Source organism: Schistocerca piceifrons, chromosome X, assembly GCF_021461385.2.
Source record: "Schistocerca piceifrons isolate TAMUIC-IGC-003096 chromosome X, iqSchPice1.1, whole genome shotgun sequence".
Classification (NCBI taxonomy): Eukaryota; Metazoa; Arthropoda; class Insecta; order Orthoptera; family Acrididae; genus Schistocerca; species Schistocerca piceifrons.
In genome coordinates, this window is record NC_060149.1 from 576,534,789 (window position 1) to 576,562,272 (window position 27,484).

Below are 27,484 nucleotides of genomic sequence, written 5' to 3' on the forward strand. Positions count from 1 at the left end.
CTCTGTTTTTTACTTTCGGAGGTATTAATCTTTCATTCCAACTCCCCTTGAATCTGCACCCATATACATTTAAAGGTATGTAGGTGGTGTCAAAGCTTATTTTGTAGTACTTTTACTTTCTCGCTTTTCACCACACAAAGGACACTATTTTTCAAAAGCACTAAAATGCTGGGGTTAGGCATATCCTAGGAACAATTAGGGACTAAACTCCTGACTTTTGGATTTGTAGTCCCACATGGAACTAAGAAATTACAAAAATGGTACAATGCCTGTGAGAGAATAAATAATGGAAAGCAATTTACTTGGAACCCCCCTCAGAAATTATGCAGTTCCCTCTACCCCCACCACATCAGAAAATCTCAGTACATTAGGAAAGTGTTATGTTGTAGCCTTCTCCCTTAGCACATTCAACAGATTTTTTTTCAAGCCAGATATGGATATATAGCCGAGTTCTGTAATTACTGTCCAATCAGTGGCAGATTTGAAATGAAACTCAATTAATTTCACTGAACTGCCAAGTCGCCAAATAGCGAGGCATATAAAATGTTGCAATTGTGATGAACAGTCCTGGAATAATACGCAAATACAACAAATTTGAATACTACACGAGATGTCTCTCAGCTACAAAATGCTAAGAACACATTTCTATGTGATATTCATTAACATAGCGATAGTGGTTAGCTCGGACTAGCATTAATGATATGCGTGTTTAAGAAACTTCAGATAAAAAACTGCTACGTAATAATACTTCCTCGCGGCTACCAGATTAGTTAGTTATATACTTTCAATGTCAACAACATGTTTTATGACAACACAATTGCATTTATTCACATGGTTAAGACACGAAACAGATACAACTGAAAATAGATGAAACTCCAAAATGACAGTCGAGGCGCACAGGCATTCACGTATAACCTCGAAAATGTTTTCTCTTGCGGTGAGAACCAGTGTACCCACCCACTGCTCCGCAGTTCTGCGCGCGAATGTCGTGCCGCCAATCACGTTCCAGGAAACGCCGCGGCGCGGCGCTTTCTCGGCACGCATTTAATAACAATACAGCTGCGCTCTTTTCACTTCGCGCTGATTTACTCTCTGACAGTTAAATACAGAACTCTCGTCCTGTAATAAGACTCTACTAGTTACCCTGACATTTAGCGCTCTACGTCAAGTTCAATTACAGAACCTACTGTAAAAATTGATTGTGTATCAGTAAGCATATATTCTGATGTAAGACTGATGAAACGAGTTTCTATTCATTTTTACCGTTCCATCGACACCTGGAAAATGTTACCGATTTTCTGCGAAAGCATCAAGCGGTCATCTAAATGTTAAACAACGAATCAAAAACAAAAGTACTTACAATTGCAACACGAAATGTTGGGCATGGTGCCAATTTAAAGGCGAACAAATACGGATACTAACACAGATTTGCTAACGCGAGCGCAAACAACAATCAGACGCGTAAAGACGCCGTACGAAAGAAAAATCCGCTACGTAACACGACACGCAAACAAAAGAAGGGCGGATACAATTTCAGCGTTGAATTCAAAGTACACCGATGTTCAAATTTGGTCCAAGAATGAGTTTTGAAGATTTCTGAAAGTATCAGTCTCTTCCTATTTGAATGTAATTTTTCGAAATAGTAACCAGCTGCTTAAATAAATAACGACATTCAACTTAGTAATTTTAACACAACCTACTGTAGGTGACACTCCTAGGAAGTTATATCTTTACATATATCGTCATTGGAAAGGGAAGACAGTAGGTACGGGCCTGCCACCAACCTTTCGGCTACTGCAGATTAGTCAGCAACAATCCCCAATTATCTACAGTTTATGCAAAGTAGAAGTTCCGCAGCTGACCGAGTAATTGTTATGTCGTCATACAACATAAACCGAACGGGAGGCATTTCTTTACTTTTACGTAGCACTTTTCTAAACACTCGCGAAGATGGAAGAAACTAACAAGTGTTCTTAAAATTGCCATTTACGTTCTTTCCGTCATATCCACTGTTAGTTTTGGGAATTGAAATCGTTAGTTCGAGGCGGACTGCTTGGGCAGCTAACAGAACAAATAAAACTTGTCATTTATATTTACTTCTGTAAGTCACAAATTTCTGTATGGTGTTTTCTTATCATTAACATGCAAATTTTATCCTCTAAGATGTTTAAGAGTAATGTATGGCGTGGTGTTCTGTACGATTTGCGCTCATTTATCTTTGCATGACCTCAAAGACAAAGTTAATTCAGCTGTTCTGTAATGTTTACGAAATCTTGTTTGTTGGGAAAGCCTGATCTGAAGCGTAGCGAGGACCAGGTTCGGTTGTAAGGTAGTAATTTTGTTGAGAGCTGGAAAAGGCAACGAATAAAATTTGTGGTAACAGATTAAACTTCAACGCGTCCCCAAGTCTACATTTATTTCATATTCAATGCACTTGTCGTGATGATTTTTTTTGTGTGTGTGTGTGGTGTGTGTGTGAGAGAGAGAGAGAGAGAGAGAGAGAGAGAGAGAGAGAGAGAGAGAGGGGGGGGGAGAGAGAGGGGGGAGAGGGGGGGGGGGAGAGGGGGGGGGGAGAGAGAGAGAGAGAGAGAGAGAGAGAGAGAGAGAGAGAGAGAGAGAGAGAGAGAGAGAGAGAGAGACGGCAAGATAAACACAGAAAAGCTGTATTACATCAAAGGCAAATTTCCTGCAAGTATGACGTACATCTATCGTACACTAACTACGAAATTGCGCGCACGCGCGCGCGGGTGTGTGTGTGGGAAGGGGGGGAGGACGGGAGGGGAGAGGGGGAGGGGAGGGCTGCGGGGCCGAATTTGTGGCTACAATGCAACAAGAAGAATCCAGTGCTGCATCCGTTCCATTTCATTTCGTTTGGTAAAAAAAGACACACTTGCAGTGGCATGTGAACACAGTATTGATTTTACTTCAGGTATTACTGTTAATGTAACATGGTCCAGGCCAGGCTATTGTTCTGTAACTATTGAGATATTCCTTCGTTGTTTTTAACAAGAAAGATCAGTTTTCATGTTTCCTATGGCAGCGAGGGAAATTTGCTTCTGGAACAGTTTGCCAAGGTAATTATGTTAAGTGAAGGCAGAGGGAAAGAGGGGGGGGGGGGGGGGGGCGGCGGCGAGGGGACAGGCTGTAGAACAGTAAGTTTAGCACATATTCTAAAGCTGTAGAGAGGGGCACACTTCATTTAGAAAAGAATGACCACAAAGAGTATGCACTACATAATACCCAGCTGCAGAGGATTCATTCATGACAATAGCTGTTATTTGGTTGCGTTTTGTTGCAACACATGCTGTGTGAGTGCCTTCCAGCATTAGAACTGTAACATGTAGAAATTCTCATAATTTGCTCCATTCCTCATTTCAACTTACACAATGCACTTACGATATTTACTTCTCTGTTTATTCCTTGGCTATATTTCTCCTCTTCTTACAGAGCACTTTGTGCCACTGCCAGTGTGTCTCTTTTTCCATGTCCTACACATTCCCTCTGTTACTCGTGCCTTGACAAGTTCATACAAAGTTCATATTGGGACCTGTTTGTACATCTGTACTGCTCTAAAATAATATACTCATGGAATATAATGCCTACTGTGTTTTCTTTATGTCACACACAATGAATACTAAAATAACTAAATGTTTAACAACATGAAAATCACAGCTACATATTCATCATACACCACAAAGCACACTTTAAGATACAGCAGAAAAACACTATAAACTGGTGTGTCACATGGCACACACATTATTGTTACCTGTGCATTGTCCACCTTGTTACAGGCACACAACTCTAACCAATAGGAAAAATTCATAAATTGACTATCTGAAAGAATCTGAATTTTAAACAAAATATTTTGATCAGCCTGTTATACGCATTGCTGCAACAGTAGTCTATGCAGACATTTTATACACAAATATTCAAAACAGGTCCCGATTTACTTACTGTTACTACAGGTGACAGATGTGGGTATAACAACAAAGTAATGTTTTACTGACGTGGAAAATTTTCCATTTAAATGGACTTAAAGAGCCTGTACAGTATTTAGTATCAATTCATTTCTATTTTGAAAATCACAGTAATGTAAAAAAATAAAATAAAAATAAGGTACCTAAAGCACAGATTAAATTTTTACTTTTTAGTAAGACTGATATTTAGAATCTCTCCCCCCTCTCCCCCACCCATACGCACTGCCACCCACGCACATGCACACACTGCTAGGTAAGAAATGTGACTTGTTGAGCATAAGGAAAATGACTCTGTCGGGCGCAATGGCCTAATGATTATCCATCAGATATACTTACAAGGAAAAACACAGACTGCAGAAAGTATTGCACAATGAAATAAGAGTTTTTAACTGCACCTTTTTCAGTGCTATGCAGGATGTTTGGAATTTCCTGTTATTTCCATTCTATGACAGTTTCCAATTCAGGCATGTAATGTGCCCACGTCTGCTGAGGGAAAGAAAAAGTATCAGAGTTGCGTGTCAACGTATGCAATAGGTGTAAATAGGATGACGTACTTAATCAGCAGTCACCTGAAGTCACTTCACCTCTGTCTTGCTGAGAGACTCCTGTAGAGACAGAGGAAGGGCTGCTGGCATGAGTTCTGGCCACTGCACTAGGAACTGAAGTAACACTATATGGGATGGAGAGAGTGTACCAGAACATGCTTTGTAGGTACAAAGTCAGTAACAACGTTGGCTGTCGCCACTGTAGTAATGCACACAGCACTGTTCTGTACATACAGTATGCTATGAATACTGTTTACTCGTAAGCAATGGACAGGAGGATGACTACGTAGAACAAAAATGTTCCATAGCTTACACAGCTCTTTACATATCCTCAAAAAGTTCACTGCTTCCAGTTCTTCAGGGAATCTAGTAAGACACTGATCGCATACATAAAGAAAGCAATTGTTATTCTGTAATGCCCGACAGGTATGCAACACACCTAATGTACAGGTAACACGGGTATGGCTTTAACTGACTAAATCTATTGGAAAAACTACAGGAATCTACACTTACTTATCACAGTCTATGATAGCCCACAGAAGTTTTACAATTCCAGGTGACACTCAATACCAGATATATACGTGAAACTTCCATACGTCATATATGACAGCCAACACTTCCTTCCCAATTTGTAAATAATTACTCTACACTGCATTTAACATTTAAGATGCAAATGCAATAGACTGTTCTGTGCTGTCAGAGTATTTGTGGAAGAGTATGGCATCAATGGCACAATCCCATACACCAGTGGCAAGCATTAACAACTGCCGGGATGGAAATTTGTTAAACAAGGAGGCTGACTGGCACTTTTTAAGTTACACGAAAACTTTCTGGCATGCCTTTGCACACAACTGAGCAGCTGGGAAATATGAGCTGCTATGGGAATAAACTTGACATAAAAGTTTACTTTGCTCAGGACCAACTGTAGCTCTGAGAGGCTCTTAGGAGCTGCTAAGTTAGTAATTGCATCCACACGATCTTGTGTGGGTGTGAACCAATCTTTACTTAATATACACTACTGGCCATTAAAATTGCTACACCAAGAACAAATGCAGATGATAAACGGGTATTCATTGGACAAATATATTGTATTAGAACTGACATGTGATTACATTTTCACGCAATTTGGGTGCATAGATCCTGAGAAATCAGTACCCTGAACAACCACCTCTCGCCATAATAACGGCCTTGATACGCCTGGCCATGGAGTCAAACAGAGCTTGGATGACGTGTACAGGTACAACTGCCCATGCAGCTTCAACACGGTACCACAGTTCATCAAGAGTAGTGACTGGCGTATTGTGATGAGCCAGTTGCTCAGCCACCATTGACCAGACGTTTTCAGTTGGTGAGAGATCTGGAGAACGTGCTGGCCAGGGAAGCAGTTGAGCATTTTCTGTATCTAGTAAGGCCTGTACAGGAGCTGCAACATGTGGTCGTGCATTATCCTGCTGAAATGTAGGGTTTCGCAGGGATTGAATGAAGGGTAGAGCCACGGGTCATAACACATCTGAAATGTAACGTCCACTGTTCAAAGTGCCGTCAATGCGAACAAGAGGTGACCGAGACATGTAACCAATGGCAACCCATACAATCACGCTGGGTGATATGCCAGTATGGCGATGACGAATACACGCTTCCAATGTGCGTTCACCGCGATGTCGCCAAACACGGATGCGACCATCATGATGCTGTAAACAGAACATGGATTCATCCGAAAAAATGACGTTTTGCCAGTCGTGCACCCAGGTTCATTGTTGAGTACACCATCGCAGGCACTCCTGTCTGTGATGCAGCATCGAGGGTAACCACAGCCATGGTCTCCGAGCTGATAGTCCACGCTGCTACAAACGTCGTCGAACTGTTCGAGCAGATAGTTGTTGTCTTGTAAATATCCCCATCTGTTGACTCAGGGATCGAGATGTGGCTGCACTATCCGTTACAGCCGTGCAGATAAGATGCCTGTCATCTCGACTGCTAGTGATACGAGACTGTTGGGATCCAGCACGGCGTTCCGTATTACCCTCCTGAACCCACCGATTCCATATTCTGCTAACAGTCATTGGATCTCGACGAACACGAGCAGCAATGTCACGATACGATAAACCGCAATCATGATAGGCACCAATCGCACCTTTATCAAAGTTGGAAAAGAGATGGTACGCATTTCTCCTCCTTACACGAGGCATCACAACAATGTTTCACCAGGCAATGCTGGTCAACTGCTGTTTGTGTATGAGAAATCGGTTGGAAACTTTCCTCATGTCAGCACGTTGTAGGTGTTGCCACCGATGCCAACCTTGTGTGAATGCTCTGAATAGCTAATCATTTGCATATCACAGCATCTTCCTCCTGTCGGTTAAATTTCACGTCTGTAGCACATCATCTTCGTGGTGTAGCAATTTTAATGGAAAGTAGTGTATCTCCCAAGTACTTGATACTCAACTTAAATAAACTATATTTATCAATGTGACAACACATACAATGGGTTTGGAGCCACTCCAACAACAACTGGAGGTTGTGTAGGTGCTGCTCCCGCATGGGAATCATCTAATTAATGTAAAAAGTTGGGGACACATGGGATGGGTTGTTCGAGGTATATCTGAAAAATTCCAGGAGCCTCTCCAGTCCCAAAAGACAAACAAACTATTACAGCACTGTTTTATCTGATCACCTACAGACAACTGAAAGTAGGCATCAGTCAGCTCAATCTTCGAAAAATAATGGCCACCAGCCAATTTAACCAATTATTCCTCCAACCAGTGAAGTGGATACAAATCAAGATTTGTTTGAGGATTATCTGTACACTTAAAATCACCACAAATGTAAATGGTCCTTTAGGTTTCTTAACTACAACCTATGTAGCTGAATTCAGTCTATTGTAAAAAGTGTTGAATATGTTTTATATTCATTTATTAGGAATAAGAATTCCCTCTGAAGGAATAAACATAGATTCTGAAAACAGTACTTCTGTTGCCATAATTCTCAGTTTCAAATGAGCTTCACACAGTTGCCTCAGACTAAAAGAGAGGTTAAAGGGTATCAAATCAGCTTTGTGACAGGACTGAATATTCCCAAAATATAGAACTCTGCTTGTTATTAATGAGAGAAATGGTCTTATGTTGAAGTAGATTTGAGTACATTCAGGACATTGCTAAATGTCTCACCAGGTCGGATAAACAGAGGGGGAGGGGGAGTGTGTGTGTGTGTGTGGGGGGGGGGAGTGTGAATCGCCATAGACGAGCAGCTTGTTTTGTCATGGAACAGGGAAGTGATGGTTAAAACATACAGTTGATAAAGAGTCATTAGAGACAAAGCACTAATTCTAAGGTTACACCTGGGCAACCTTGGCTTACACAGAGTACGAATTTACCAGAAAATAGTTAGAACACTTCCAACACCAAGCCTTGTTTCTGGCCAGGTCTGACTTTGCTCTCCACAACTGACTGGTACTTATTAGAAGATATTACTTTCTTCAACACTGCTGCCTCACTGTGGATAACGTAAGGCTTGTCCATTCTTTTTTCATTCCTCACTGTTCTATAATTTTATATACAAATGACCCATTACATTTGTTTTTAAAAGAAATTGGTCTGAAGACAGTTGTATAACCAGTTTCGAAAACCAAATAAATTGTGATTTGGACAGTAATCAGACGCTGCTGTTGCCTGGACCCTATGAATAAAATATTGACTTTCATAAATAGAGGGCGTTTCAAAAAAGATTCATCTGACTTCACAAAATTATGTATTTTACCTTGGCACCAGTTGTATGTTACCCGTCCATGTGGTTACCAGGGATTTCCATTTAAGTTTATGAAGCACCTCCGTTAATATCTGCACGATTATCAAAGCTACTGATAACAAATTCAGCAGCCCACCTTTGAATTAATTCAATATCTTCCATTAATCTGACCTAGTGGCGATAAGAAACGCTAGAGCAGCACTCAAGAAAGTGTTGCACGTGTTTTCTATACAATGCCTCCTTTACAGATGAACCACACTTTTCTAAAGTTCTACCAATAAATCAAAGTAGGACCATTCGCTTTCCCTACTACTGCCCCTTGTGTGCTCATTCCACTTCGTATCGTTTTGCAAGGTTACACTTACATATTTAGTTTGACACGACTGTTAACAATTAACGAAAACAACCTCAGCTGCACTGTTACACATTCACTGTGCTACTGCAGCTGCAGTTGCTACAATTGGGATCAATCATTAACGTTACTGTCAGCTGTGGTGCGAAATGTGGTCAAGATTATATACGATGTGTATGTGGCTGTCTCAAGCAGCTCAATACTAATACTTTATCTAAACATTATTGGAGTATTTTTCCTCCTCATTTGCATTACATTACGTTGTCTACATTTAAAGCAAGCTACCATTCATCACATCAACTAGAAGTTTTGTCCCAAGTCATCTTGTATCATCCTACAGCTACTCAACAATGACACCTTCCTGTACACCACAATGTCATCAGCGAACAACCACAGGCATCTGCTCACCCTCTCCAGCAGATAATTTATGTATGTAGATAACAAAAGCAGTCCCTATCACACTCCCCTGGGGCAGTCCTGATGACACGCTTGTGTCTGACAAACACTCTCTGTTGAGGGCAGTGTACTGGGTTCTACTATTTAAAAAGTCTTTGGGTCACTCACATATCTGGAAACCTATTTCCTATGTTCACACCTTGTTAACAGTCTGCAATGGGACACTGTGCCACACATTTTCCAGAGATCTAGTAATGGGAATCTGCCTGTTGCCCTTAACCCATGGTTCACAGGATGTCGTGAGAAAGTGCCTGTTGGGTTTCACGTGCACGATTCTTTCTTTCTAAACTCACACTCCTTTGTGGACATTAGCTTGTCCATATCAAAGAAATTTATTGTATTCAAACAGAGAATATGTTCGAGAATTCTGCAGCAAACCAATGTTAATGATATTTGTCTGCAATTTTGTGGGTCTGTTCTTTTACCAATCTCGCACACTGGAGTCACCTGCACTTTTTTCCGCACTGGGTGAGAGACTTGCGATATGTGCAAACTATGTAAGAGGCCAGTGCCATAGAGCACTCTCTCTAAAACCAAACTGGGATTCCATCCACATGTGGTGAAATTTGTTTTCAACTCTTTCAAGTTGCTTCTCTATGGCAGGGATGCTTATTGCTATGTCATCCATATAGAAGTCTGTGTGGCAGTCAAATGATGGTATGTTTGTACGAACCTACAGCATGAAAGATTTCTCAAAAATGAAATTTAAAACTTCAGCTTTCCTTTTGCTTCTTCTACTGCCACATCAGACTGGTCAATGAGTGACTGGACGGAGGTCTTCAAGTACTCCGTGATTTTACATAGGGACACAACTTTCTTGGGTTCTCAACAAGATCTTTCGCTAAGGTCGAAATTCTAAACCTAGCTTTCAAAAACTCGTTAGCGGTAGAGGACTGCAGCACAATTCCCCCTTTCCTTTATCGAACAAACACAAGGATAGTTGACATAGTGTTTAGTGTATCTGGGACTGTAAAACAGTTAAGATCCTTAGACGCCAACAAGGCATCTAGCCCAGACGGTATCCCCGTAAGATTATATGTTGACTATGCTACAAATATAGCACCATTCTTATCCACCATCAATCAGAGATCACTGGAACAGTGGAAAGTTTCACGGGACTGGAAGAAGGCCTATATCATAGCAATCTATAAAAAAAGGGTAGAAAATCGGATGCACATAATCACCGGCCAATTTCACTGACATCGATTTGTTGTAGAATCGTGGAGCACATTTTGCGTTCAGACATAATGACCTTTCTAGACTCCAAGAAGCTCATCTGCAGAAACCAGCATGGTTTTAGGAAACAGCGGTCATGCGAGACACAGCTGGTCCTCTTTGTGAATGATATACAACAGGCTCTAGATACCGGCTCCCAGGTGGATGCCATATTTCTCGACTTTCGAAAGGCGTTTGACTCAGTTACACACTGCCGCTTGCTCCAGAAAGTGCGCGCTTATGGGCTATCCGATGACATATGTGGTTGGATAGAAAGTATTCTAACAGACAGAGAGCAGTATGTCATCCTGAATGGGGTGACTTCAACAGAAACAAGCATAAATTCGGGTGTGCCCCAGGGTAGCATAATGAGTCCATTGCTTTTTATGGTTTACATAAAAGATCTCGTTGATGGTGTTGACAGCGGCATTAGACTGTTTGCCGATGATGCTGTAGTACCACACGAAAGTAGTACCACACGAAAATAGTGAACAAATTAATGAGGATTTGCAGAAAATAAATGCATGGTGTAATGACTGGCAGTTATCTCTCAATATTAGTAAGTGTAGCCTAATGCGTATAACAAGGCAAAAATCCCCATTAATATATGAGTACAAAATAAATGCCCAGTCTTAGGAAGCAGTAACATCCGCCAAGTATCTGGGTGTGATTATTCGAAATGATCTCAAATGGAATGATTTGATTACACAAGTAACAGGTAAGGCAAACTCTAGATTGCGGTTTACTGGTAGAATACTGAAGCGATGCAGTCCTTCAACAAAGGAAATAGCTTACAATACATTAGTTTGTCCAGTTTGTACTGTTCGCTTGTATGGGACCGTTACCGGTTAGGTCTAATTCAAGAGACTGAAAAGGTCCAAAGAAGAGCGGCAAGATTTGTGACTGGTACATTTAGCCATCACGAGAGCATTACAAATCTCAAAGAAAGTTTGAAGTGGGATACACTTGCAGATAGACGATGCGCTAAATGGACGGGGCTGCTCACTAAATTTCAAAATCCGATCTTCACCAACAATGTAGAGCATATATTATTACCACCAACTTTCAAACCGCGCAGTGATCACTATTCAAAGATAAGGGAAATTAGAGCTCGTACTGAGGCATTCAGACAGTTGTTTTTCCCTCCTGCGATCCGCAAGTGAAGCAGAGGAGGGGAAATATGAATTCGATGCGAATTGTGCCCTCTGCCACACACCACTTGGTGGCTAGCAGAATATATATGTAGATGTAAGGTATGGTGGTTGTAATAGTTGCACACGTCAAACATCAATATTTTTACAGGCACAAATTTCTGCTAATAATTGGTTGGAGCTATGTCTAAGGCATGTCCACCTTGCTCCATCTTGTCCCAGAAGTGGTCAACAGAACGGAGATCATTAGAATTACAGGGCCATACGAACATCTTTACACCTGTGGAAGAAACATGTGTAAATGGTCACTAACGTACGGATTTTAATTACACATCATTTTTTCCTGAACTTGGGGGTGAAAAACTGCATCAACAGTCACAATCTTTGAGTATGTGTTACTATTGTCGAGAAACTAGAAGCATTCAGAGGTGGTTGCAGCTTCACACAATACATTCCGAACAAACCAGCTAAATATGGCATGAAAATGTTTGCTCTGTGCAATGCTAAATCATTCTGCACTGATTTGTTGGAAGTGTACTGTGGCAAACAGCCAGAAGGACCATTTTCTGTTTATAATAAGTCACTTGATACTGTTTGTAGACTAACAGCACCGATAAAATGCACTAATAGAAATGTCACAATGGATAACTGCCCCCCCTCCCCCCCCCCCCCCTCTCTCTCTCTCTCTCTCTCTCTCTCTCTCTCTCTCTCTCTCTCTCTCTCTCTGCTACAAATAAAAATCACTTGTGTAGGAACCCTAAGAAATGGTAAAAAAGAAATTCCACCAGAGTTTTTGTCCAATAAGAACAGAGAAACTAATTCGGCAGTTTCTGGATCCCAGAAAGACATTACGTGGTATGTACTGTATGTACCTAAATGCAACAAATCTCTTGTATCTATTTCCAAAATGAACAATGAAGGAATAGTAGATGAGGCCACTAAGAAACTTCACATTATACTAGATAATAATAAAATAAAGGGTGGGAGTTGACACTGTTGACCAAATGTGCATTAAGTACTCGGTAACATGAATGACAAGAAGATGGACAATAGCTCTGTGGTATGTACTGCTGAACATGGATGGTATCAATGCGCTGTAGTTTCCAGCAAATGAATAGAGAGAGAAACGTCCATGTTGAGTTTTTCCTAATGAGTCTTCTTTTATCTTTTTTTATCAACTAATAGAACCAAATCTTATTGAAAGTTCTCCAATACCAAGTTTACCAGCTGATATTAGCATATATCCATGTTGTCATGAAGTTGAAGAGGAGCGAATACAAGAGCAACTAATGAAGAAAATGGTGGATGTGGAAGGGGGAAGAATGGTGCCACAACAATAAGAGGCAGCTCTTGTAATGATTTTGTTTGCAAAAATCATTCTCAACAACATTTCTCTGTGAAAAATGCAATGTGTATTCACCCAAACCTGAAGACAATTTGCCAGTAAATTATTCCTTTTTAAGGATTGAAAATCCTCCAAGTCAAGATCATAAATATATTTTTATTTTTATTTCTAGTTTCAGCTACAATATAAAATTGCACATAAGAATGCAGCAATGAATGACAGCTTATAGGAGATGAAGAAGCTTGCACTGGATAGAGTAGCATGGAGAGCTGCATCAAACCAGTCTCAGGACTGAAGACCACAACAACAACAACAACAACAACAACAACAAGAATCAAAGTTACAGATCCAAAATACAGACTGCACATAAAATTATAGCAAAGTTCAAACGTATATAAGAAGAAGTAATTACAAGGTGCATACCACAAAAACATTCTTGGTCAGTGTAATTGCCATACTGGCTCAATAAATAGTTAAAATCATTTTTAAAATGACAACATTCACACAGAACATACAGGTAAAATATCCTTACAATGTTCACAGCCAGTCAGGTAGAATGAAGGTCATAAAAATATGTTATGATATGGAAGAGGCAGTGAAAATGAGAGACTATATTTACATAAGCCAAAACTATCCTATATATGGTATTGCCTTACCTAAGACGTTAAGCTGTTAAAATTTATTAACTGATACAGTTTAATTGGTATTTGCATTACCTCATGGCAGAGATCACCATGAGTACATTATTACGTAGTATAATGACAATATCATGAAAAGGATAGATTGCTACTCACCACATAGATATGATGACCCACACGCAAGCACAATAAAAAGACCTCTTTCTGAAGTAGACATACATTCACATAAGCACAGCTCACACACACCTGACTGCTACCTCAGGCCGTCGAGGTTCGGCTTCTGTGGCCGATACAGCGGTGGCGCACACACACACCTGTGTGTGTGTGTGTGTGTGTGTGTGTGTGTGTGTGTGTGTGCGTGTGCGCGCGCGCGCGCGCGCGCGTGCGTGTGCGCGCACATGCGTGTTTTTCTTTTGTGCTTACGTGAATGTGTGTATGTTGTCTACTTCAAAAGAAGGCCTTTTGATTGAATGCTCACGACTTTAACAGTCTTCTTGTTGTGCCTGTCTGTGACTCAACATCTATTCTATATGGTGAGTAGCAGTCTATCCCTTTCATAATACTGTCATCATTCCCTGCTGGATTTTCCATTATTACATGGTACATGATAATAGCGTTGCATTTGATGACCATTACAACGAGCAAGAAATATCACATTTGACCTACACATTATGCAAACGTGTGGCCAGTAGTACAACAAAGATGGAACTGACAAAAACCAAGTTCGATAAGCTGCTTGAGGCGATGATCACTAGATGGTGTCAGCAGTCAACTATACAACTTGCGTAAAATCTCAATATTCTAAAAAAATTAAAAGAAATACACATCAGTATAGTTCACACTATAACGGAATGAATATGGCTGTAACTGATAATAACATGACATTGTGATATGAGCCTACTAAAGTTATGTAAACCAAGCAATCCAATTTTATGCATTATTCTACCAAATTTTTAATTTACAAAGGTTTAACAGTCTTAGCACAGTCTCAAGATTTTTAAAAACAACAAAGTACTTGTCCTCATAACAAATTAAAGTATAAGGAACCTCATCAACATACAACATTAAAGACCATAACTGGGTCTGAAATAACAGTTGATAATTTTTCATCATAATGACCATAATAACAGATTACTCAATTATTGAGAAGGAAATGATACAAAATTTGTGATAATGCAAATGAGATACCAGAAATATATTATGAAAATTATAAAAACTGCATATAACTCTGTAGCCAGATGCCTATGAAGTGCATACATGATAGTTGCAAAACCTCGATCATTAGAGTTTATCTTACTCTTCCCTGTGGAACTGACCACACAAGTTTACACAGCGTGTATTTCAAATGTACTTCTTGATCACTGTAATGGTCATCAACAGCTATATTATTCTCATATACCACATAATGTACTCATTATAATCTCTGCTATGAGATAATACAAATGCTGATTTTTTTTTTCTTTTTCTTTTTTTCTTTTTTCTTCCACTGAAGCGGGCAGTTTTGACTTGCGTAAATATATTCTCTCTTGTTCACTGCCTCTTTCTTATCTTAATGAATATTTTTCAGTTTATGGCTTTTGTTGTTCTTGTTATGAAAAGTGCAAAGTTATTTTACCTACACATTCTGTAAGGATGTTGTCATTTCAAAAAAGATTTTAATATCGCACTGAATTGTTATGGCAATTACACTTATCGAGAATGTTTATACAGCATGTGTCTGGCAATTACAACTTCTTACATACTTTTAAAGTTTGCTATAATTTTATATGCAGTTTGTATTTTGGACCTGTAATTTTGATTCCTATAAGCTGTTGTACATTGCAGTATTATTATGTGCAATTTTTTATCTTTGCTCTGAAGACGGGTCGTGTGTAGCTGAAACTAGTAATTAAAATACAGTATGGCCTTCGTAACACAAATCCAAAGGGGGGAAAAAAATCAAGATTTCACGTTAAAAAATAAATTCAGGTTGAGAACCACAGATTTTAATATGAATACATGTTCAGTAGGACTGTTATACGCAATATATTACTGTATAAATCACGTAAGATTACTGTAGACTTACAACACTACAAAGTGGCTGTGAAAGTACAAGTACTCACAAATTACACTATTTTCTTGGAAAAAATTCAAGCGTGGTTTGCTGACTTCACGGGAACGTAAATACCTTGTAATTTCACAGACAATTTTAACTAATAGTGTTTGTAAACCCAGCAGCGACGTCAGATGTTGAAGCAGATCATTCTAAACTGTCCGAGGCTGTAAACATCTCCTGACAGGTAGTTCAAATGGTATCTGTATTCTCCTCCTCTTCACTTACTTCTGATGATCATTCTTGGACCTCAGTTGCAGCTTTTGGCACATCAGATTCCACAGAAGCACATATGGTAACACTGTCGCCTGCATTAATTAATTCTGCAAAACTAATCCCAAAGTTTGCAATGTCTTGCAGAATTGTCAATTCATCAGGTGAAGTGGTAGTGTCTAACTCGTGGACATCCTCAGTGTTGCTATGTCTTCAGACTCTGTTAAAGCTCTACTGTATGTGATGTGATGACACGAACTTCCAGGCTGCTGCGATGGCTCTTATTGCTTCAAGCAGATTCCAGTTTGGTGTTGTTGTATTGTTTTCAGCACCACGAATTGCAGCTGTTGCAAGTCAGTAGCGATAAGCTCTCTTCACAAGAAAAATGCTGCCTCAGTCCATGGGCTGAAAGTGGCTTGTCACACTTGATGGAAAAAAATGAACCTTTATGTTGGTTAGGTTTCGATCCTGTACTTTATGGGCAGTACATATGTCCAATGTAGGAAAAACACGTTTGTTTTGAGCAACCATTCGACTGTTGAAGCAAAGAAGCCACTTGCGAAATGATGTGCCATCGATCCAAGCTTTCTTATGGTGAGAGCAGATGCAAGGCAAAGTGTCCATATTTATGTTTTTAAAACTATGTGGTTTCTCGGACTTCTCGATAATCCAAGGACGAAGCTGCTCGCTGCCATCTGCAATACATACAAGGAAAACAGATACAGGTTGTTTGCTGTGTGTTCCTCCATGTCACTTATCACCTTTTATCCCCAAGGTGCAATTTGGAAAACGTTTGTAGTAAATTCCAGTTCCGTCTTTATTGAATACATAACACAAGGCATACATTTCTCGGTCGAATTCCTGCAATCTGCTGTTCGCACTTTCATCATATATCCAGATGAAACTGAATCTGTCTTTCACAACCAATGCAGCCAACCAGCAGAGCAACTGAAGTCTTTGATGCTTATGTTTCTGGCAATCACATTTGCTTTGGACTGAATCATAGAGCCATTTACAGGTATGTTAGATGCATGTATACGACTGAACCATTCTAGCAGTAAAGTCTCGATGTCTTCATACATAGCACTATGAAGTCATTTAGATTTGTTTCCACAACCTGATGCAGGAGCATAAATGAATTTTTTCTTGATTCTTAATCAAGATACATACAGTAAATTTTGGCATTCCAAACTACTCTGCAGTTGCTGTTTTCTTTGTACATGGTCCACTTCATCTAGAATCTTAAGCTTTACCTGTACATTTAGAGCTGTCTGTTTCATTAGATGAGCTAAATCATTATGGTTTAAGGGGGGCAGTGCACAAATGGTTTAATTCATACTTAACTGGAAGAATGCAGAAAGTTGAAATAAGTGGTTCATGTAATGTTAAAACAAAATCTGATTCCTCAAACTGGGGGGCTATCAAGTACAGGGTCCCACAGGGTTCGGTCTTAGGTTCTTTACTGTTCTTGATATACATTAATGACTTACCATTCCACATTGATGAAGATGCAAAGTTAGTTCTTTTTGCTGATGATACAAGTATAGTAATAACATCCAAAAACCAAGAACTAAGTGATATAATTGTAAATGATGTTTTTCACAAAATTATTAAGTGGTTCTCAGCAAACGGACTCTCTTTAAATTTTGATAAAACACAGTATATACAGTTCTGTACAGTAAATGGCAAAACTCCAGTAATAAATATAGACTTTGAACAGAAGTCTGTAGCTAAGGTAGAATTTTCAAAATTTTTAGGTGCGTCCACTGATGAGAGGTTAAACTGGAAGCAACACATTGATGGTCTGCTGAAACGTCTGAGTTCAGCTACGTATGCTATTAGGGTTATTGCAAATTTTGGTGATAAGAAGCTCAGTAAATTAGCTTACTATGCCTACTTTCATTTACTGCTTTCGTATGGCATCATATTCTAGGGTAATTCATCGTTGAGTAGAAAAGTATTCACTGCTCAAAAACGTGTAATCAGAATAATTGCTGGAGCCCACCCACGGTCATCCTGCAGACATCTATTTAAGGATCTAGGGATCCTCACAGTATATATATTCACTTATGAAATTTGTTGTTAATAATCCAACCCAGTTCAAAAGGAATCGCAGTGTGCATAGCTATAACAGCAGGAGAAAGGATGATCTTCACTACGCAGGGTTAAATCTGATTTTGGCACAGAAAGGGGTAAATTACGCTGCCGCAAAAGTCTTTGGTCACCTACCAAACAACATCAAAAGCCTGACCGATAGCCAACTAACATTTAAAAATAAATTAAAAGAATTTCTAGATGACAACTCCTCCTTCTCATTGGCTGAATTTTTAGATATAAATTAAGGGGGAAAAAAATTAATGTCATGCAATATTTTGTGTAATGTAATATCTTGTACAGACATCTTTTATTAACCTGACATGTTCCACATCATTGCAAAGTGTCGTATTCATGATCTATGGAACAAGTATTAATCTAATCTAATCCTAAATCCTCTTCACCATGTTTCACGTGCTACCGTATCTAGATTTTTATTCAGTATTCTAACTCGATCTGGCCATGACTAAAAGAAGATCTGGCATCAAATATATTTCTAAATGTTAATGCACACATTATTGAATTTATTTATTTATTATTATGCTGACTGTTGAGGAGATAATTGTGGCTGCCAACCTACAATATGTTAGAAACGAATCGACAATGGGTTGTTAGATTTGTAGTTACATTTCTTGCATTCATGATGCTTAAAAATACTGTAACATTAATAGTTTCTGTTATAATTAAATTTAACTACACTAGAGACTAATTCATCTTAACTGAATTTCTTGTTGACTGATAAAACTTCTCGTAAGAACTAATGTATTCCTGCCAAGTCAATATTTTTTCGTGTTAATAGCGAGTTCACACTAATCATGTTATACCACAAAAATTTATTAGCAATCTTGGCTTGGAAGAGTTTCAATACTTCATATAAAAAACTATGAAAGATCACTTATCTCTGCTGACAATGTTAACAAATACGAAATAGCCACTAATTATCAATGTGAACAGAATACACCGTGTGCCTGCTCCTGTAACATTAAAGAGCATGACCACTCTAGGGTTATGAGTCAATTACTCACAAAGTATTGAACTTTGTGAGCTATAAATTTGGATGCCTTCATTTGATCATTTAGGAAATGTGCACACAAAATTTGAGCAAAATCTGACATGGCAGAGTGGTGACCCCTACATCATTCAACAGTAATGAATTTCAGAATGAGGACCTTTGTGAAATCCATGACAGAAAAATAATTACTGTGTTAATTACAAGCATAGTTATCCCAAAGTTTGTCTTTGATACTAAAATTTAAAGGTGTGTGTTATACTGTCAGCATGAGAAATCCAGAAGAAATCAAATAAAAAATAACTAAATAGCTCAATGCCTACAAGCCTTCAATGGCTGTGAAATCTTTCCATGGTTAATATTATGCTGTGGAAATGTGATATTTGGTGCTTGGTTCTGCTCTGAAATGTATGGCTTGAAATACCGATGCCATCAGCCTAATTTATTGAGGTGCACACATTATTCATCTTTCAAAAAGAATGCAAGTTATATCACAAGCACTCACAGATTTATATTTTTATAGTTTAAGCTTATCATAAAATAGGTATGTAACTAATAATCTGTACAATTATAAACTATGCATTCACAAGCATACATTAATGAGAATGGAAGGATATTAATAAAGCCCGATGTGTGTATTTCCAATATGAGGTGGAATGATTTCTTACAATTAATGCTGATTGTCAAAATGAATAACATGAAATGGGGGAAACTAATAAACAGCAAAAGGCTTCTCAAAAGCTGTTATGTTTATCTCAAAAACTGCAGCAAAAACGAAAATTACATTTGAAAATAAAGTTTTCAAGTTGAGACTTACCAACAAGCTTTCACTGCCAATTAAGTGCACGTGTTCAAACACATGAAGGGGTGGCTTTTGATCTTGCAATATTTTCGACAGTCCCTGCAACAAAATATGTTTCAATTCTCCAGTTATTCACTACATAAAAATAACATTAATGTTGTCCTGACTTTCATAAAAATTATAACATATTATACAGTGGTAATACAATCAAATCTGTATTTTGATGACCATCTGTTTCCATGCAAAACTGTTTGTGCAAACAGAAAGTGCTACTGTTTCACTTCTATCACACAATGCTGCACTCATTAAGTCAAATAACATTTGAAACAAATTCCAAATAACAGTCATTTTACTTGTGGAAGATGCATCAATAGGCTTTTCATCTAAATGAAAGATGATTTACATCAACAAAAGTGAGACTAATTGGTTCTTGAACAAAAAAGGGGATGGGGAGGTCTGAAATGTTTCATTTATTTATTTTTTTAGGGTTCAAATGTTAAGTGATTTAAGACTTAGATATTACATTCTCTGTTGTGAAATGCTCAAATTGAAAAACAGAAGAAAGAGTCAGCTCAGCAACGGGGCGACAAGCTGTTTCATAAAAGTTCTGCCTATAGGAAAGACATATTAACTTCCTGTATTCACTGTTAGTTGGAAGTGATGGAAACCAAAATAAGCAAAACGACAGCTGTTTTATAACAGCTATCAGCCTGTAATTACAGGACAGAGACATCTGAGCAGCACAAGTACGATTACAAAAACTTTGCCAGTGTATCAGTAAAAGTTAACTGCTTTTGCTGTGTAATTAGCTGTGGAATGTAAAATACGCCCTGTAGCAATCAATGATAATGTTACAAATAAAAAGGTAGAACTATATCTGCAAGAGAGTTAATTCTGCAATGAAATCACATCTACACACAGGACAAGAGCCTTTATCAACAGGGAAAACACACACTTGCACAACGCTGGCATTGGACCATAGAACATGATGGAGACTACGTAGAAAAATAGTACATATAAAAGAAACGTTACTGATAATGTCACCAAATTCTAACTCTTGGGAATAAATATGTTCTGAGAAAAAGCTGTGGGGCATTAGTTACTGATTGGCCCTTGTACCATATGAGACTAATGAAGGAATACTGCTAGTTAATGTGTGGTTGGATTACAGCTACTTGAAGATTAAGATATTTTTTCAGGCTCTCCTGTGTAGGTCTTGTATCTGCAGAGTGCTGCTGTATATTGTTGTGTTACACAATCTACGAAATACTGATTAAAATGAGAAGTGAATTTAATCTTAAGACACAGCTTACATTTAGTTAGTATGGAAAAGCCTTATATAGAAGGGAAAAAAACACCTTGTCTGCAGGAATGGAAATCCACTACAACTCTAGGAATTAAAATAAATGAAGGAATACACTGAAATACAATTTGCTGATGTTCAAGCTTAAAAGAAGTATGACCAAATATAAAAAAGGTTAAAACTGTGGCTTTTAGAGATAAATACCCAGTCAAGCCAAAATAACTCTTAGGTGATAAATGAACTACTAAATACAGCTTACAACATTGATTATGATGTTGTCTGGTGGGTTGATTTTGGGAAGTAGACCAAACAGCAAGGTCATCCGTCCCATCAGATTAGGGAAGGATGGAGAAGGAAGTCACCTGTGTCCTTTCAAAGGAACCATCCCAGCATTTGCCTACAGCAAGTTAGGGAAACCACGGAAAACCTAAATCAAGATGGTCGGATGCAGTTTGAACTGACAATCGCTCGAATGCGAGTCCAGTGTGCTAACTGCTGCGCCAACTCACTCAGTAATTACGATGTCAATCACAAAATGATTAAGTACCAAGACATCTGTGGAACAATCCCAACACTACCAAAGGAACAGAGACAGGGGGCAGAAATGATATTCTAAGAAGTGGTGGCTGCACCTTTCTTTTCCTGTACAATTCACGGAGAAATGAAACATCTCCCCTCGTCATCGAGACAGGTGGGTCCTTCTCAACCTGGGCTCTGAATGACCTGTCCCTCATTCCCAATCTTCTTCTACACCAACAATAAGTGTAATACATGTTGAAATAGTAAATAAGGTAGAAATTTAAAAAAAAAAAATTGTGTGTCCATTTTATAAGAATGTAAACTTGAGATCAGTTTGAAATTCGTAAAACAATTTATTTCAGCCACAAGTGCACTGAGAATCATTGTCAATCTTGGGGAGAGGCAAATTGGTAAACTGATATTTTCTGGGTATTTTCATTCAGTACTGTCATATGGAGCTATGTTCTAGGGTAACCCATCTTTAAGAAAGTAAGTCTTCATAGCACAAAAACTCACTGTAAGGATAATATGTGGTACTCACCTACCATTATCCCACATATGTTTAAGGAGTTAGGTGTTTTGACTACTGCTATATAGTAGATTTCCTCACAAAGTATGTTGTAAAAAATTCACTTCAGTTCAAAAGGAACAATAATGTGAATTATTCCAATACCAGTACAAAAATGACATTCATTAACCCACATTAAGGTTTCCTCTACCACTAAAGGGGTGCATAATACTGCATCCAAAATTTTTGATCATTTAACCCAATGATGTCGGACAGATAAAAACAAACTGAAAAAGTTTCTCCTGGACAACTCCTATTCCACAGCAAAATTTCCCTTTTTGTAATCTATAAAAGACAATGAGTAAACATTATTAACCCAACCAGATCTTTTTTAAATAAAAAATCCTTGTAAATGATCAGCATCTAGCCATGTTTACAAATGAATGTGTAATGTGAATAAAAACTGACTCGTTCCACATAATCAAGCTTAATCATCCTAATAATCCATAGAACACAAAACCAGCTAATTTCCGTAATTAATTTGAAACGTATGTATAGTTTCTTCTAGTATGAAATCTGGCATTTAATGTGATGCCTGCTACTGTCACCTAAACTCCAGCTTACAGTAAATTCATTTTTCAACTACTAAAATCTAAGTCTCCTTTGTATTTAAAAAATGTGACACACTTGGAACAAATAACACTCAGATCTGACTCAATACATTCCTTGCCTACAATATTCAACCAAAATGCATGCCAACTTCTAGTTTTAACATCCATATGTGCGACCATAGTGTATTTCACACTAGCAACCCGCCCCGGCTTTGCACAGGTATCTGGAACCAGATGACTTGTATGGCACTATTCTGAGCCTCTTATCAGAAAGGAATGAAGGATGAAGGGTTGTGAGTTGTGGGCCAGTCTGCTTCAAAGTTCAGTATGTTGATTGCCACAATGCTGGATGCCAAGGCATCAGGTGGGAAAATTTGCTGTGGCCAACAACAGTATTATGTCAATGTGTTAAAAGTGCAGAGTGAATGATTTAGGCTCATAGGACAGAGCCTGGCAACACTACCCTTCCTCATGAACCAATCTGTTTATTAGTGAAAGCCATACCAGTATCAAAAGTCCTACAGGAGATAATGAGCTTTGCCTTTACATACAGACAGAAAAAAATACATTGGGGCAATTTAATTTATAGTACATATAGGTATACCTCCCATAGTTCCTTATACAAGGCATTACAACAGTTTTTACCACATATTTTTGTTTTGTATTATTCCCTCCCACCCCGCCCTCTTCCTCCTGTTAGCACCATGAGAAACATATCTTAAGTTATTTCTATTCTCGTTTGCAAATGATGTACTACGAAACTATTACTGGGTGCATTAAATTAGAAGATAATACATGTATGAAGTAAATATGATTCAAAAGTCTTGTCATGCTGGGACACCGTGAGAACTGAATATGTACGATGCAGTTACTGGCACACCAATGGCTAAAAGTGACTGCTAGTAAAAAGTAAAACACAGTCATGCTGCTGCATTCACTTATGTAAACAGCTGATTAAGTATAAATGCCTCTGTTAGTTGAAGAAAGTAGCAATAAGTCTGAAGCATCTCTGCTATGCATAAACAAATCTGTAGGCTATGCTTACAAAACTGCTTTACACTGTCATTTTGTACACATTTCTCTTAATAATGCTATGATTTGCACTGACTTGCTAAATTTCTGTGCACTCTGCAAGAGTAGTTACAGCTACACAGTTCAATTCCAAGGGACTATTTTTTTTTTTAGGGGGGGGAGGGGCAGGTTATGGATGAACCAGAGTTTGTTCCTGCATTAGGGTGTGGTTCAAAATGTTTCATTACTGGTGTATCTTTGGAATGGCATTGGGTGGAGGAGGAATCAGAGTAATGTCTACATTTCATACAGTATTTTCATTTTTTTCTGTATGTAGATTTTCAGCTTCTTTTCACATTTTCTACAGGCAGTCAAACCACAAGGGTATTCACGATGGCTAGCCATCAAACCAAATGTGAGGTATCATGGGTATAGTTAGTAACTTTCTAGAATTCCTTGGCATTCTCAAGACCCTTAGTTTTCCCGGTAATTTATTTTCCTGAAGCTCGGCTGAAAATTTTACATTTAGTGAACTACTGTAAAAGGGTGGGGGGAGTGTCGAACTCTGTCCACTTCCTCTTGATGCTCTGTATTAACCAAGTGGTATTAAACCAACATACACTTTTCAACATCACAAATGTAGTTTATCTGTGAATACTGGGCCTATTTGTTTCATCTCTTACACAATAATTAATTCATGTAGATGTCACTGAGATTGAGTATAATACACATCAATACATTGCACTCCAAGTGAGATAGCAAAACAGGGGAATACAAGAACATAACTTATGATTTGTACTTCTTCACTTATGCTAATACTGATAAAGTAATGTTCTCACTCTTGAATGTTAACATTTACAGCTTTCAGAATGGCAGTCTTTCACTTTCACAATTCTGATTATGTGTTCCCAGAAGAAACTGCTACTTTCTTAGGAGTATGAAGAAATTTTTTACCTCAACTTTCACCTTCTGTTCAGGAAGGTAGGTTTTAGTGAGTGGGCTAAGTTCACCTGTTCATCCCATTTTGCACACATCCAGCCTACTTGTCTTCAAACTGATGCTCACACTATTCTGAGTGGTTCAGACATTTGGTATGAATAGGTCTTAAGCAAACAATTTTCAGCCTAGATACTTCACTGTCAATTTCATAAAGACTGAGTTATACAAAAGTGAAATACACTCTGCTGTGGAACACCACAGAAGCAATGCATCCCTGTAACTTGTTATTTTGACTGTAGCAAATGAAAAATTATTAATTCTTGGAAGGAACTGAATTTTTGATCGAGTTCAATAGTTATCGAATGCCACTTTCAGGTATTTTGGCTCCTTGCAATTCTACTGTTTAAGTCAGACACATTACTGGTGACAAATGGCTGCTTTATTTTTCAATTTGGACTGAGACAGATCATACTATAATACTTCAGGAAGATGTAAATGGTATAAATAAACAGTATACCTGGTGCCACTGGAGTCAGATTACTGAGCCAATGCCGCCAAGTGAATACTTGAGCAATGCAGGTTGGTGTCAAAATAGGAATAACGCAGTGTCAACCCAGGCAAGGTCTTAATTGATATGGTTTCCTTTTATCTTCTTCCAACCTTTTGTAGAACAACAACATAATGATGCATTTTGCTATTTGTTGTTATCATGGCAAAAAAATGACCACAAATAGATGAACTTGTAATACATCATTTATTGGATTACCAGTGACAATGCTGTTCACATAAGTCTATTAAGAAGTCTAAATTTCCAAGGGCTACCGCACTGAATTTTACTGTATTCAAGTTGCGTCAGATTTTACAACATATGATGGAATAAATGGTGGTCCACAGCACTGTGTATAGCTGACAAACCTCCAAAAACTATCTCTGTTAACTCATGAACTTCACAGACACTTTTATGGCCATGCAGAAAACTGAATACTATTCTGAGCCTCTTATCAGAAAGGAATGAAAGATGGTGGGTTGTGAGTGGTGGGCTAGTCTGCTTCAAAGTTCAATATGTTGAGTGTGACAGTACTGGATGCCAAGGCACCAGGTGAGAAACTCTGCTGTGGTCAAGGTGGTGGTTGTTGGGATGTTTAAGGGGGACTAAACAGCAAAGGTCATCAGTCCCCACTGTGGTCAACTGCAGTCTCATGGCAGTCAATGTGTTAAGAGTGCAGAGTGCATAATTTAGGCCCATAGGACAGAGCCTGGCAACCAACATACGACAAATGGTTGGGGGGGAGGGGGGGGAGGGGGGGGGAGGGAGGGTTGGAGGGGAATAGGAATAATTAATGGTACAGGGTGCCCTGTATCAACTGCCATGTGCTGGCTTATGGTGTCTTTATTTTGCTGCTTTGAGTTACCCTTTGAGCATAACATATCTCACATACTGTACTGCCATAGGTTCAATATCAGTTCAGTGAAAATTTTTGGAGAATGCAGAAACTTGTACATTGTAACTAATAATACAAAACATTAGACCGAACTTAAGATCTTGGAAAACTCTACAGTTTGGGTTTGGTTGCCAGACAATATTATGTTAATATATTCATGTAAGTATATCTTTTTACAATACAATTATTTCTGATTTTAAGTTCTTAGCATTTCTCTGATCTTACAACATCTGTTAATGTTTTTATTATGCACTACGTAACTGTCTCCAAATTTTTTTAAAAAATAATGTGGGATGTCATGTCAGTATTTCTTTTATTGTTGGCATTGGAAAATGAGTGGTTCTCAAACGATTTGCGAGTTTTTATCTTCCTGGCCAGTTTACCATCATTATGGGAACACTTTAACAGGCACTCCAGACGACATGTATGTTGTTATGACGGTAAAACTCAAAGCAGCAATCTGCTGGTTATCATACATAGCTGTGTAGACTGTTCTGAAATTTATAGTTAGTATGTAGTAGCATGCCAGGCAATCTCTCGTGCAGAAGCAATCAAGCTATGTTAAAACCGCTAAATAATACACATATACACACACGCGTGCACGCAGGTACGTGTCACATTATTTGTAACAAGATCCACAGCTACAAGAGCCGAGACAAACGAAAAAGAAACAGTCTTATTTCAGGAGGCCAACTAAATCTAAATGTACTGTGAACTAAGCAATGATTAACAGAGAGCTTGCTACAAATTTTTTAGAAGCCAAAAGACGTTCTCGAAATGTTGTCACTCCGTATAAATGCACCTGACCTTTAAGAGCGAATAGAATTTTGATGCATTCAGGCTGATGGTAGCGAAATAAGCAACACAAGGCCATAAACCTGAACACAACGGTCTGTTATTGCACACAGTATTCGACATGGACAGACTACACCCACATCATTTAACACTGGCTTAACTATAGGAGGTTTGCAGCAACCAATATACAAAAACATACTCTCAATTTCCAATACTACAGCACACATTACAATACTATAACACCAAGAAGCGTCGTCGTCTAACCACTGCCCACATTAAGTGATTTCTTCCCTCCTGCGGCATGGGTTCGCGAACGGTTGATGTTTAGATTTTGCACAGCAACTAATGCACATGCAATCACTAAAGTATGAAGAAATATAACCGATATTAACCTTCGGAAACTTCTTGAATAGCACTCTTTACTATGTTATTGTCGTTTCTCAACAGTAACTCCGCAGCAAAATTTACCACTGATCTACTGCTCTAACGCCAGAGATTCATTTTCACAACTGAAGATGCACTTACCTCCCACTACTGTCGGGAAATGACGTCATACTGTTGAACCGCGGGAATCCGTTCTGTGTTTTTGTAGCAACAGACCTATTTCGAAAGCGTTCTTCTCGTTTTCGCTCACAAATAGCTTTTTTCAACGAGCTTCAGTCAAGTGAGATACATCATTATGTGAAACGTTCCCAAGGTCCGGTATTAGGCTACTGTGATACG

General features: G+C 38.6%; 1 long non-coding RNA gene across 1 annotated transcript in view; it reads right to left on the bottom strand.

The window, feature by feature from the left end:
• LOC124721108 overlaps nucleotides 1–27,283 on the bottom strand; it is a 40,620-nt gene extending 13,337 nt beyond the window's left edge. The window contains exons 1-2 of the long non-coding RNA XR_007006268.1: nucleotides 27,154–27,283; nucleotides 19,649–19,732 (exon numbers count right to left, since the gene is read on the bottom strand). This is a non-coding gene — a long non-coding RNA (uncharacterized LOC124721108). The remainder of the gene's footprint in view (nucleotides 1–19,648; nucleotides 19,733–27,153) is intronic.
• Between the last annotated feature and the right edge of the window lie 201 nt (nucleotides 27,284–27,484).